This window comes from Dipodomys spectabilis, unplaced genomic scaffold (assembly GCF_019054845.1).
Source record: "Dipodomys spectabilis isolate Male_0828 unplaced genomic scaffold, ASM1905484v1 ptg000081l, whole genome shotgun sequence".
NCBI lineage: Eukaryota > Metazoa > Chordata > Mammalia > Rodentia > Heteromyidae > Dipodomys > Dipodomys spectabilis.
Window position 1 is genome coordinate 23616337 of NW_024870758.1, and position 13717 is coordinate 23630053.

At 41.4% G+C, this 13717-nt stretch overlaps 1 protein-coding gene across 5 annotated transcripts in view; it reads left to right on the top strand.

Moving 5' to 3' along the window:
• Tanc1 (tetratricopeptide repeat, ankyrin repeat and coiled-coil containing 1) overlaps nucleotides 1-13717 on the top strand; it is a 229185-nt gene that overhangs the window by 61788 nt on the left and 153680 nt on the right. For 2 of the 5 annotated variants that reach the window (XM_042683392.1, XM_042683390.1), the window contains one exon: nucleotides 1849-1948. The exons of 2 other annotated variants lie outside the window; for them this stretch is intronic. The gene's annotated coding sequence lies outside the window, so the exon portion shown is untranslated. Of the gene's footprint in view, nucleotides 1-1833; nucleotides 1949-13717 lie in introns of all 5 variants that reach the window. One more of the 5 variants, XM_042683393.1, reaches the window with a different exon arrangement.

Here is a 13717-nt window from a genome sequence, read left to right on the forward strand (position 1 = left end):
TAGGGACAGCCCTTCTTCTCACAGGAAGTTGCTTCCCCATGGGACCTCTGTAATTTCTACTGGTGTCTTTGTAGTAGTCTTAAATTCAGAAAGGATGTTTTTCTCTGATTCTTACAGAACCCTGATTGCTCTGGATGGGGCAGAGGTCAGAGAGCAAGTGTTGAGTGTACATAACCTGTTGAGGTCTAATTTGAAGGGCATGCACATCTGTGGGCCCCAGGCAGCAGGGTCTGTCTGACAGGGGTCTGGGTGTGGGCTGCAGTGGATATTCTCTGATTACTTGTCTGCTGGGTGGGGCTGGTTTGTGATGAGTGGACTTTTTCCATCAAGATGTATGAAGAAAGGAGTCTTTACTGAAGGACCTGAAGCAGATGGGAGATGAGCCCTACCAGGCTGCCACAGTCCTCTGTAAAGAAGCCAGGTGATCCTGGGAGGGATGAGGGGTGCACAGGAGGAAACCCTGGATATTTGAGTAGTTGTTCACCAGGTGGTGCTATCCTGCAGCGAATGCTTGGATTTGATGCCAGTGAGGTCCTGCCCCATGTAGGAGCAGCCCCAGGGTGATCAGAAACCTGGCATCGTCTGCAAGCTGTTACTGAACATGAGCTGGGGTCTTTTTGAGGATATTTGACGTGGAGGTGGCCACTTGGCACGTGGAGGGTTCTGCTCCAGTGAGAGCTTAGCTGATTCTGAAGGGGGTTGGATCTGTTCTTCTGAATTGACTTAGTCTCTGGTTTCCTTCCAGAGAAAAGCTCCTTTGCGCTATTCTCATCTTTGAAGTTCTGGTGGGTAAGGGGGTGGGGCATGTCTTCTAGCTCCTCATTAAACCAGGCCTCTGCATGCACAAACCTATTAGTATGTTGGGCCCTGCCAAGATGGTTTTGTGGTGCAAATGTGACTACACATGATTCCATTCTTCCCTTTGGCAGTGAAGCCAGGAAGCTTTATTGTGAAGGGATTGACTTGAGTTAGAGTTTGATGGTCACTGTGTTTGAGTATGGAGAGCATCCTTGCAAACAAACATTTTCCAAGACAGATGGAGCAGCAATAAGTCTTTTCCAGGGAAATAGAGTGTGAGTGAAGAAAGGGGAGCTTGCTAGTGGGAGCTAGGTAGGAAGCATGCAGTGAGCATTTGTCTGCCTCTACTGGTGAGAAGAGCAGGAAAGGTGGTGGTAAGACATTAAAGTAGGAGGAGAGATGGAGGCCGAATGGGGGCAAATGCTATGACACATGTAGGCAGCCAGGTGTATTGAATACAGGGAAGAGGCACATGAGGTTCACGGGGAGCTGCTGCTTATATTTGAGAGGTGTCTAAAAGATGACCTAATTCCCCAGAATGGGAGAGCGGTGTTTCAACTTGAGCTGTGTTGGGAAAGGTGAGTGTGTGGAGAGCATGGAACTGGGAGGACTGAGGTAGGGAATGTGGAAAGAGAGATGGTCAGGAGGATTCAGTCACCCTAAGGGTCTGAGAGGCTCTCAGCTACTTACTTTAAACCTTGGAAAACATCTCACTGTGGTTTGGGATGGGAAGCCATCGGCATCACAATGAAGAGAACCCAGGGTGGAAGGATAGCTCAGACCCTTCCCACACCATATTTAAGACCAGGAACTTTCCATTACTGTCCCTTGTCAGCTTGCTCAGAGGGTCTCAGGGAAGCACTGAGTCACTCGGACACACTGGTCACACCGTTTTTCCAGGCTTAAAACGTATGAACATACTGATGTCTTTTCCTCTGTGTCACTGCTGCTTGATTTTTCAAGAGGCTCAGGCTGGTTTTATAAACTCAGTGTGACTTGTCCCTCAGGAGTGTACTGACAAGTTTTCTTTTTCTCTGGTTCTCTTGCCAGCTTTCTGTGGTTGACTTGTCTGGAGGAACTTTCCAGGTGCTTGAAGTACAGGAGAAAGCCACTCTCTGTTGCAGGCCAGAGGAGCCCGGGGTGAGACGAGGTGAGCCAGGGGAAGATGGGCCAATGCAGAATCTATACTCAACACAGACCAGGTGTTCCCAGATTTGTCGTTTTCCAAAGTTTTGAGGACTTAGAAAATAAAACTAATTTTTTGGGGGGGGTGGGTGTTGGTCGTGGGGCTTGAACTCTGGGCTTGGGCGCTATCCCTCAGCGCTTCAGCTCAAGGCGAGCGCTCTACCACTTGAGCCACAGTGCCACTTCCAGGTTTTCTAGTGGCTTATTGGAGTTAAGAGTCTTATGGACTTTCCTGTCTGGGCTGGCTTTGAACTGTGAACCTCAGATCTCAGCCTCCTGAGTAGCTAGGATTACAGGCATGAGCCACCGGTGCCCGAGTAAAGCCAATTTTTAATTTTATTTTTAAAGAAACAATTATTCGCTAGGTGCCAGTGGTTCATGCCTGGAATCCTAGCTACTCGAGGCTGAGATCTGACGATCCTGTTTTGAAGCCATCTTGGGGAAGGAAGATCCATGAGTTTCTTAATTTCTAATAAACGAGACCTGACACTGTGGCTCAAGTAGTAGTGCACTAGCCTTGAGCAAAAGAAGCTCAGGACAGAGCCCACACTTAGAGTTCAACCCCCTGACTAGCAAGAAAAGGAGAAACAATTATTTTTTTAAAAGTTTTAGCAAAGATTTACTTGAGTCTAATACGGTTAGAGTAGGGAGAAATAGAAAAAGAGAAACATTTCTTGCTCCTCATGCAAGAAATTGAAGCCTCCCATTTAAAAAAATTACTAAGTAGATGTACAAAGAGGTTATAGTTCTATAAGTCAGGATATGAGTATAGTGCATTTTGATGAATGTCACCCCTCTTTCTCCCCTATTTTCCCCCTTCCTATCCATATCTTTAAGTTGCATAGCTCAATTTTTACATAGGTACATTGAATGTAATGGTTGTATTTGTACCAGCATCCTAAGGTGGTTAAGTGTCTTAAGGACCTGATACTAATAATATGGCTGCTTTAGTACATCATTTCACAGTTTTCTAGTTTTTATTAGCTGATGCCCATTTCAGAGTTTTTTGGGGTCTCTTTTTTATGATGTCTAATAGAGAATTTTTCTGCTGAAAACATATGTTCACTGAGGGGCTCAATATCTTGGCCAATAGTTTGTATACTTAGAAATACAATCTGGTGTCTGGTGGCTCATGCCTGTAATACTAGCTACTCAGGATGCTGAGATCTGAGGATCATGGTTCAAAGCCAGCCCTGGCAGGAAAGTCCATGAGACTCTTATCTCTAAAACATCTCAGAAAAAGCCGGAAGTAGTGTTGTGACTCAAGTGGTAGAGTTCCAGCTTTGAGTACAGAGAGGCTCAGGGACAGAGCCCAGGCCCTGAGTTCAAGCCCCAAGACTAGCAAAAGGAAGGAAGGAAGGAAGAGAGGGAGGGAGGGAGGGAGGGAGGGAGAGAGGGAGGGAAAGAAATAAATACAACTGATAAAAATATGAGATTAAAATTTTTTATTTAAATTTAAAAAATTTTCAACAGAGTTTTAACATGTTGTGCATGTTATAGATTCAATTCTCCCCTCTTCTGTCTCCTGAGCCGCTGGGACTGTAGGCTTGCTCCACTGTGTGCACAATCCAGTGTTTAATAACTTCATATCCTTTATCACTGTCATTCTCCTCTCTCTAATTCTCCATGAAAACTTCGTCAGGTTTAATTAGAAGCCTCCTTCAGGCTTCCAGGAGACAAATAAAAATATGGAGAGACCAACAAGGGAATGTTTGCCACCTGCTTTACCTCAAATGTTCCTCATAGGCTGGTGTTTGGGGGGGGATCATGTCAGCTAAAACCAGATCCCATTTCCTGCTCATTCTACATACTGTCCTATTTATTTCTTTGGAAGCATCCCCTCTCCCTGGGGGCTTTCAAGGAGGATATTTTAGATGTACGGCTTTAGAAACATTAAGAAAATCTCAACTTGTGCTGTGGTTTTCCTGTATTGCAGTTGTATGTGTGAATTGTGGAACAGAAATACTTGAAGAAAGTGAGCAGAAGCTTCCTGTTTGCATGCCCTGTCTTCAGTAGGTAGCATGTAGTATAACATTTTTCCCTTGGGAGAAAGAATTGACAGAGAATGATTGAGTCTCTAATCTGGTGTTAGGTGAGAGAAACTTAGAGCACTAATGTCACTTATGTCAGCTGCCCACATGAGGCACGGATACTCAGCACAGAATGGTTGATTGGGGGCACTGAAGACTTTGACCTCAATTCTTCTCTGTGGTTGTTGAAAATACTCCTCCATAGGAGCTAAGGGTCAAGGTTAAAGCTGATTCCATACCTCTGGTAGTCCATGTGAAAGTGATAGGTACTCTGCCATTTGTCCAGTATGGCTTGCCATTGAGATTTCATTTTCTGCACTTATCTTTCCTATCATGTCCTGCTTAAAATAAGGAACTACACCGCTCTCCAAAATTTTGGGGAAAGGAATCCTGCCCAAAGCCAGAACTTTTCAAATAGGGGCATGGCAGTGTTGTACACATGAGAATCTGTTGCAAATTTTTAAAAATTAGAATTCTGGGACTTCTCTAGGTATGCTGAATTAAAATTTGGTTTAGAGGTCCAAGTCTTAAAAGCTGATGTGTGTATCACTAGATAAAACTGATAGCTGCATATCTGATTAATGGCCAGAAGACCCAAAGCACTTCTTTAGATTCAGACATGTCTACAAAGAATAAGTGGTATATTTATGAAAGCACGTGTCAGAATTCTCAAATAGTCCAAACTTTTACTACATAAGAATGACAATTTTAGTTATTAATATTGGAAGTGTTTAACTTTTTAAAAGCTATTTGTATGTGGAGTTGACTTGAAAACAAAAATTGCTTTCTTAGGGTGACTAGATGTTTAGGAAAATTATTTTGATCTTAACTAGTTTAACCAGTTTACATGAACTGTCAAGACAAACGTACTCTTGTTGGGGGGAGCCATAACATGTGTGAACTATTTTATAATTTCAATTTAAAATTGCATAGAAGCAACCTTTCCTATGATCATAACTGCACCAGAATGAGAAAAAGGGCATTGAACAGTAATTTACTGAATTCAGCAAGAGTGTAGTTTATTTAGAAAGCAGATGTAAATTTGCTTATAGAATTTTGCAAGAAATATGCATAGTGAAACCAAGCCTTTCTACCTGAAGTAACACGATTCTCAAAGTAAGATTGAAATAGCAATTGAAGTGTATTGATTGGACTGAAACTGTATTTAGTAAGCTATCCATTTTTCCTCCTCCAGGTTTTGCATGCCAGAGAATTATATTTTTTTTTCTTCTTCCTCGGGATCAAACATCAGGAAGTAGATAGGGAGCTTCATAGTTAAGATATTAAAACCTTGAACTCTGCCTTTTTTTTTGAAAATTATTTTTATGGAAGAAAGCCTTGCAACCCATTGCAATTTGAGATCTTATTTGTTAGGTTTGGAGAATGGTGAGTTGTAGTTTTGAAGTTGAAAGACTTTTTCACAAGCTCAGAGACACAAACAGTGCATGCTTTCTCTCACATGTGGAGGTTAGATCTAAAGTACACTGGGACATGATAAATTATACAAGACTCCAGGCATTCATACACAGTGAGACCAAAGCAGACTGTTCTTAGGATAGGAACACAAAGGCGCAATGTCGATATGCCTCTGATCATATAAAATAATATTTATCTTAATGAACTCTAGGAAATGGAAATGAGAATTGTTTTTCTTTGTTGCTGTTTTTGTTTTCTCTTTGTCTTGTTTGTTCATTTATCTGTCTTTAGGAGGATGACGGTGGTGGGGGGGGTGCTCACAGAAGTGGATGGACAAAGGGTGAACAAATGCAGCAGTGGTACTCACTAGACACAGCATTGAAATGCACTACCATTTGTGGATGGAACAGGAGGGAAAAACTGGGAGAGAGTGCGGGAAGGGGTGACATTGTCCAAAAAGAAATGTACTCTTTACCTGACCTAGGGTAAATGTAGCCCCTTTGTACACCATCTTTATAATAAGAATAAGTTTTAAAAAGAATTCAAATCCTATTTCAGTAGAAGGTTAGTTGATTATCACTCATGCTTGTAATATTTTGGGGGGGGAAATGAAGTATACATATTCACAGATTTTGGTGCTGATATTTTTTTTTTTTTGGTCAGTTGTGGGGCTTGAACTCTGGGCTTAGGTGCTGTCCTTGTGCTCTTCAGCTCAAGGTGAGCACTCTACTGCTTGAGCCACAAGGCCACTTCCGGTTTTCTAGTGGTATATTGGAGATAAGAGTCTCACAAACTTTGTTGCCCAGGCTTGCTTTAAACTGCCATCCTCAGATCTCAGCCTCCTGAGTAGCTAGGATTACAGGCATGAGCCACCGATGCCCAGCTTTGGTACTGATTTTATACCAACATCTTTGTGGAAAACACATTTGCATTATTATGTCAGAATAAAGGTAAAAATTTAAGGACAGAAAAAAGTTTTACAGTTCAGGAGGGACCTTACAGGTGGCCTATCTGGTTTCCATTGCTTCAACATACACTGCTCTTGTTGAGGTCACGCGTGGCATGGCCTCTCATCATTGAGGCCTGTGGTCACTTTGCTGTCCTTTTCTATAGCACTTGATACTTCTGACCACTCGTTTGAAACCTTCTTTGGGTTCCTTTGCACGTTCACCACTGTTTGGCTTTTCTTTATTTCATTTCCTGCTGGGTCCTGCTGTGTCTGCCCTTGTGAGTTCTCCTTTGGTGGTTTTCTTTTAGTCTGCTCAGCCCTTTGGAGGAGTCTCAATACTTTTCTAGGCTTTAGCCACCACCCACATGGTTAATAACCCCCCATGCCTCAGAGTTCACCCTCAGTCTTTTTGGACACTTCTACTTGGATGATTCATAGGTACATTTAACTCAAGCTATCTCAACTGGACTCATTTCCTCTCTAATTATCACCAGCTTCCTGCTCCACTCCAACCTCTCACCCCCATGTTTTGGTTAGCTTTTCCCATTTTGATTATTGGCTCTACTTTCTACCCTGTCTCTGAAGCCAAAAATTGGTGACTCATCCTTCCATGTCTCTCAGTTACTCCTATACTTTAATTGGTAATTGGGTTTTAGAATTTGTAGATGGACCAGTATTAAGCAAGTATACTCCTTATGGGAGACATTAAAACCATTTATTAGATATATTATGCAAGATACAGGGCTAGGTACTTGCCATATATTATGTCTAATTTTCACAACAATTGAATTGTATTTCTTTTTTTCTTCCCTCCCTCCCTCCCTCCCTCCCTCCCTCCCTCCCTCCCTCCCTCCCTCCCTCCCTCCCTCCCTCCCTCCCTCCCTCCCTTCCTTCCTTCCTCTCCTCCCTTCCCTCCCTCCCTCCTTCTTTCCTTCCTTCCTTCCTCCCTCCCTTCCTTCCTTCCTCCTTTCCTCCTTTCTTAGTCTTGGGGCTTGACCTCTAGCCGGGGCACTGTCTCTTAACTCTAGCTCAAAGCAAGCTCTCTACCACTTGAGCCATAGCACCACTTCCAGTTTTCTGGTAGTTAATTGGAGATAAGAGTCTCATGGACTTTCTTGCCTGGCTTTGAACGGTGCTCATCAGATCTCAGCCTCCTGAGTAGCTCGGATTACAGGTGTGAGCCACTAGCACCCAGCTTGAATTATATTTCTTGTTTTGAGTAAGGAAATCTAGAGTTCAAAGAGAAATAAGTACAAGCCCAGGGAAAGTAAAAGGCTGTTGAGTTGGGGTTTACAAGTATAGATTGGTCTGCCTGATTCCACAGCCTTTGCCATCATTTCACCCTGTCTTATTCTGTTTCCATCATGCCACTGGACTGTTTCAGACTTCTGTCAAATAAGTTGACTTTGAGGACAGGAACTGGGTGTTATTCAAATTTTCATATGCCATGATAAATACTTTTTTTCTTACAGAATCATATGGCTATGGCTTTGATGCAGTTTGTCCCTTCTAAAACTCTTGTTGAAACTTGATCCCCATTGTGACAGTGTTGAGAAGTGGTGGACCTTGAAGAGGTGATTAGGTGTGGGCTTGGTGGCTCTAGTGTGTAATCCTAGCTTCTTGGTATGCAGAGATTGGGAGATTGAACTTTGGGGCCAGCCTGGTTCCCCCCAAAATGTTTGTGAGGCAGTCTGAACTAATGGCAAGGTTCAGTGGTTCTTGTTTGTCATCCCAGCCACACAGGGAAGCATAAGTGGGAGGATTGTAGCCCAGACAAGCCTGCCAATAAAACAGGACCCTACCTTGAAAGCAGACAGGGCAAAAAAATGGCTGGAGGTATGGCTCATGTGTACATGTGAGGCCCTGAGTTCAGTCTTCAGTACTCAAAAAAATAAAAGTGGCGATTAGGTTATTTAAAGTGAATTAATGTAATTGAAGAGGGAATTATATTAGATATCATGAGAGGATGTTGTTATAGATGGAAGATTTGTTAGCTTGTCCTACTTTTTCCTCTGTGGCATTATGATATAAGACCCTTTTCAGATACTGGTGCCTGATCTTGTACTTCCAGAACTATGAACTTAATACACTTCTTTCTCTTTATAAATGACTAGATCTTGGGTATTTTGTTATAGCAATATAAAACAAAGATATAAAGATGTGACTTCAGGAAAACTCATCTGAGTTGTCTATGGCTTCATCTAATTTCCATCCCTGGTCTTCTTTTAGCTTGAGACAGTGACAGTTGGACCATGATTTTTGCCTGTGAGAATCCAAGAGATGGTATGAAGGAAAATGCCTTAAACCTCGGGGCTTTTTTGAGAAGTTCTCAGTTGTGGGAGTTAACTGGCCAGCTCTGATAAGTCTCTCATCTTTGTTTATAAATGACTGTGTGAAAATATAAACTCTGCTAGCTTTCTAAATATTCATGCTGTTTGAATCAGTCATGTGCAGGCAAGTAAGTGCAGAAAAAACTCTTTCAAGTAAAGACTTTGGTAATATACATAGAACTTGTTTCTGTTATTAGGCAGGCACATTAAAACAGAATTGCCTTCAAAAGCGCAGGCCTGGGATGGGAAGGGGAAACAAAGGAGGAGGCTACAATGCTTGATAAGAAATGTACTCATTATCTTGCCCATGTAATTGTAACCCCTCTGTACAGTATTTTCACAATAAAAATAAATAAATAAAATTACTAAAAAATCATTAAAAAAAAAAAAAGTGCAAACCTATGACTTCCCACACCCCAGATAGTCAAACCATTTGGGAGAGATTCCCAAGGAAGGCCTAGCATCCTAGCATCCAGCATCCCCACCCTACTGCAGAATAAAATTTTGGCCCCAGGAGCTTGGATTCAGTTTTCTCTTACTGAACTACATGCTTCACACCTTTTGCTTTGCTAATGAATCACTTTGCTGTCTCAAATAAATTTCCTATACAGTTTTCTTCTGTAAAATTGATCTTGGGAGGTTGTATTTAGACATGTTGTGCCCTTTAAAAATGAACTCTATTTTGTTTCCTTATACATCTTTTTGCCCTATTCTGAGAATGACATGCTTTTTTTTCTCCTCCTCCCCTTCGTGATTCCCCCTTTTCTATATGAAAGCTAGGCTGAATTCTGTAGGATTGTTTTGATTGCAGCCTGACAGACCATACCTGACACACACAGGCGGCACTCGTTGAGTGGTAAGTGCTGCTATACAATGTTACTTCCCAGGGCCCTAAATTTTTCAGATTGAGTATGGGCTCTGCTGCTGCTCTATGACGAGAAAACTCTGGGAAAATTTGTATGACACATAAGGAGAGACTGTAACAGTAGTTCTCTGGAGTGTAGGCCCCAAATTGGGGCATTATCAACTGGAGATTATTGAACTGCACCCCAAATGCAGGAATCAGAAACTCTGGGTCTGCGTCCCAACAGACTTCATCTTAGTGACTTCTGGGTGATTCAGACGCACTGCATGGGCTACAGTTAAAGCAGTGTGCCCAGAGGTTGTGGGTGGAGGCCTGTGGAGTCATGGGGAGGACCTCTTCAGAGATTGAGTGAAGAGGAGCTGGAACAGACATAGTCTGTTGAATTTTAGGAGATGAGCAAGAAAGTCATAAAAGCACAGTGGCTTTGAGTTCAGTGGAACAAAGGCAGGTGTTGCTTTGAGCAGGAATCTGGACCCACAGGTGGTGAGTGGATTTTGGATTTTTGTGAGGAGGAAGTTTTGTTTTGGACCTGTTGAGTTTGCATTGCTAGGATTGCTGTCAGTGGGTTGGAAATTAAGCACAGTAGTAGCATAGACAGAACAGTAGAGAATCAGACTTGTGAATTACTTGCATCAAATTGGGCATTAAGATCATTTTCCCAAGTTAAGAAGAGCAGGAGGAAAGAGCTAGGACTAGATTAGTGTGGAATTACTAGTTTGGGGTTGTGATATCCAGTGTACCTTTCAAAGAAAAGAGAACATGTTTTAAATAAAGCCATAATCAGAATAGCAGTGTAGTTTTGCAGTAATGCTTATTTTAGCCTTCATGTTGCATACTAGAGACTTCTTGTGGTATGTTACAATACTTGGAATCCAAGTTATTGAGTACAAGGCAAGGTTCTAGCACATGACTTTACCCCAGTGGTGGGGAGCGACTGAAGTGTTAAGTACTCAGGAGTGACCTGGAACAGGCTGCTGAGATTCTAAGTCCTGATTTCTTGTCTGTCCAAAGAGGATAATTGCAGTTCTTACCTGATACCACTATGAGGACTAAAAGGGATATCTATGAATATCTTCACTTCTGTTCTCTATGCATCTGATTGTTTATTCCACAAACATATGAAATAAAATAAACCTATGTGTCTTCTTTTAATAAAGGTGAAAGAGACTTTACCAGGGGCCTGGGTGGCCAAGTCAAATGCAGGCCAACCTATGAGTTTGTAGACCTTCTAAAGATCTTCTGTATGTAACAGATTTATAATACTAATTAAAGGAGACATGGTAAAAGTCTAAATGAGAGAAAAATACAGTTTTATGGTTTCAAGGAATTATCAACACCTTGAATGAAATATGGGTGTCATTAGGTATGTGAGAAGGCAGAAAAGGCTTGGTGTGGGAAGTTATACTACATAAAAACAAGATTTGAATATTTAAGAAATTATTCTCTATACCCAGCTTTGTTGCAGATGCATATAGTTTGCTGTACCAGAAAGATGTTTTGCTGAGACCACAAAAACTTGGTACATCTGTGCGACATCTTCAGTCTGTGTAGAACAATTTCACATTGACTGTCTCTAATTCAAAGCCATTCAAAAAACATGTGTCCTGTTTTCCACTGGGTTCTAATAATTGGGCTGTTTTTCCTTAAAGGGAGGCATTTGGACCACACACTTACATTAAACAACTTTGAGCTATACACATAAGAAATGTAGCTTCTGCTCCTACCCGCAAGATAAGTGATCTGTGTGTACATGTGTGCATGTGTCGTTTCTTGCTGTGTCAAAGTACCATCCTGTTCCCTAAGTCTCAAATGTGACAAAATCAGTGATCAAATGTTTCACTGTAAACCAGCCCAGAGTCTTCATCAAACCTTTTAGAAAAAAAAAAATTAATGTTCTTACAGGGCATTGACATACTTTTAGATGTTAAAACTGGAACTTACTAGTTTGATTGAGGTTCGGTGGGACTCCTAAAAATAACATTTGTTATCTCCATACATAGGAATTGTGCTGTAATTCACAGTTCAATTGGAGTGTATTTTTTCTGTTGGGTTTGAGTGCTTCCAGGTTAGTTCAGAGCTGAGATCCACGTTCTTCTGCAACAGTGCAAGGCTTCTGTCTATCTGGGAAGTTTGGCTGCTACCATAGGTGAAATCGTGAGCCAGACTTAGGTAATTTTATTAGTCTAGAAAAAGTATTGCGCTCCTGCAGCTGCTGTTGCAGCCTCTAACTAGGCAAACAAAAACCATCTTAGTTACCCGAGATCCATGAGAAATTGGCATTGGCCCAAAGTAAGTCCATGTATTTTAGACTCTGAATTATATTTATCTTCCTCTGGGCATCCCCTGATTTAGGGCCTGCAGCTGGGGACCGGCCATGAGGGTATGAAGCTCAGGGGCAGGAGGGGCTGAACCATTGATACTGCCCCCCCTAGGAGGCCTGATCCTGTTAACTGAGAGACTGCACTTGCCAAGTTGTAAGTTTTTTTTTTTAAGCATAAGGAAAGCGATAAGAAAACAATAAAACCAGCAGTGTATATAAAATACATTTATCCCAACTGTGAGACCTGACTTTTCTACTTTTGTGTATTGTCTTACAATGTTAATTTCTAGAGGTCTTTCGCCTGCAGTGCCAGGCCTGATACTTGCAGATGAGTTACTAATTTGTTGGTAATGGACTTCATTGTTAAACAGAGCTTTTATAGACCTCTCTGAAGACTAATCATGGGTCTTGATATTTAATGTGAAACACATCCATGAGGAATACCCAATCCTGCTCATAGCTGCCAATCTGTAAATAACTGCTTGTTTTTCTGGATTTCAGTGGTTCCTTGAGTGGAATGAAGCTTAGTTACTAGGGCAGCTTTTTCCCAAGTCTGAGTCTGTTCCTCTAGGTCAGGGTCTTTAACTAACTTTAGGGTGGTTGGTTAGACTGGGTTAGACGATGAACTTGGGTGGCTTGAAGAGTAACAAAATAGCAGCTTTATTTTCATTAACCTCTAGCCAAAATGTACTCTTTGCTTCATACATGAAAGTGAGTAACAAAATTATATAACCTCACCACCTGTGACATTGTCACATGGAAGTTACAGAATTTGGTTCCACATTACTAGGGATTGTTAAAAATACTATTTATGACATCATTGCTTTAAAAACTGCCAAAGTATGAGGCCCTAGTTCAAACTCCAGTATTGGCAGATACAAAACAAAACAAACTGCCAAAGTTGTTAGATCTGTTGCTGTCTTATTTATATGTTGAGCACATATTACCATGCCAGGATTTCTTAAATACTTGGATGCTTGTGTATTACCATAAGTAGTTTTCTTTGCCATCATATTTTCTATTTAACCATTATTAGGGTTACAGGGTCTGTATCTCTAAAGTACATGCATCCAGTTACAAATTCCTGCCTTGGATAGCTTTCTCATTATACCTTGAGACTAGATTCCTTAATATTAAAACTGGATTTGTTATCTTTAAAGAAAAGGTCCTACTATATTTGACTTTTGTTTCCTACAGTGACTTGCCTGTGACTTATCATCTAGAGCTTTGGGATTCCCCATATTAGGACTGTTGGAGTCAATTTAGAAATAAAGCCATTGTGCATGCCCACCTGATCTTTCTCACACACCCTGGTGTCAGTTTCCGAAACACTAAGACTGGTTCCTGCTAACCAAATATTTACAGCCAAAAGTGGTTTCCCTTACAAATCTCTGATAAGAGCTCAGTCATGAATATGCTGATATTTGCTTTAGCTCTGGAGAAGGTGATGCTCTGTGGCTTGCATGAATTTGCTCACTACCTTCTCACGCAAGGCACACCTTACTTAATTTAGAGCTTGATGTTCAAAGCTAAAACCTGTGTTAATTATATGTATAAATGCCCAGATAAGAATTGAGTGCATCAGTTCAAAGCTTGTTGAAACTTCTCTCCCACTCTAACAGGAGTCTTATAGTTCATTCAGTGAGAATGAAATGTCTTTTTTTTATTGTCAAGGTAATGTACAGAGGGGATACAGTTAAGTAAGGTAGTGAGTACATTTCTTGCTGATTTGTTACCCCCTCCCTTATTTTTCTCCCACTTCCCCTCCCTCCCATCTACCCCCTAATTTGTACAGATTATTTCCAACATACTGTATTGTGAATT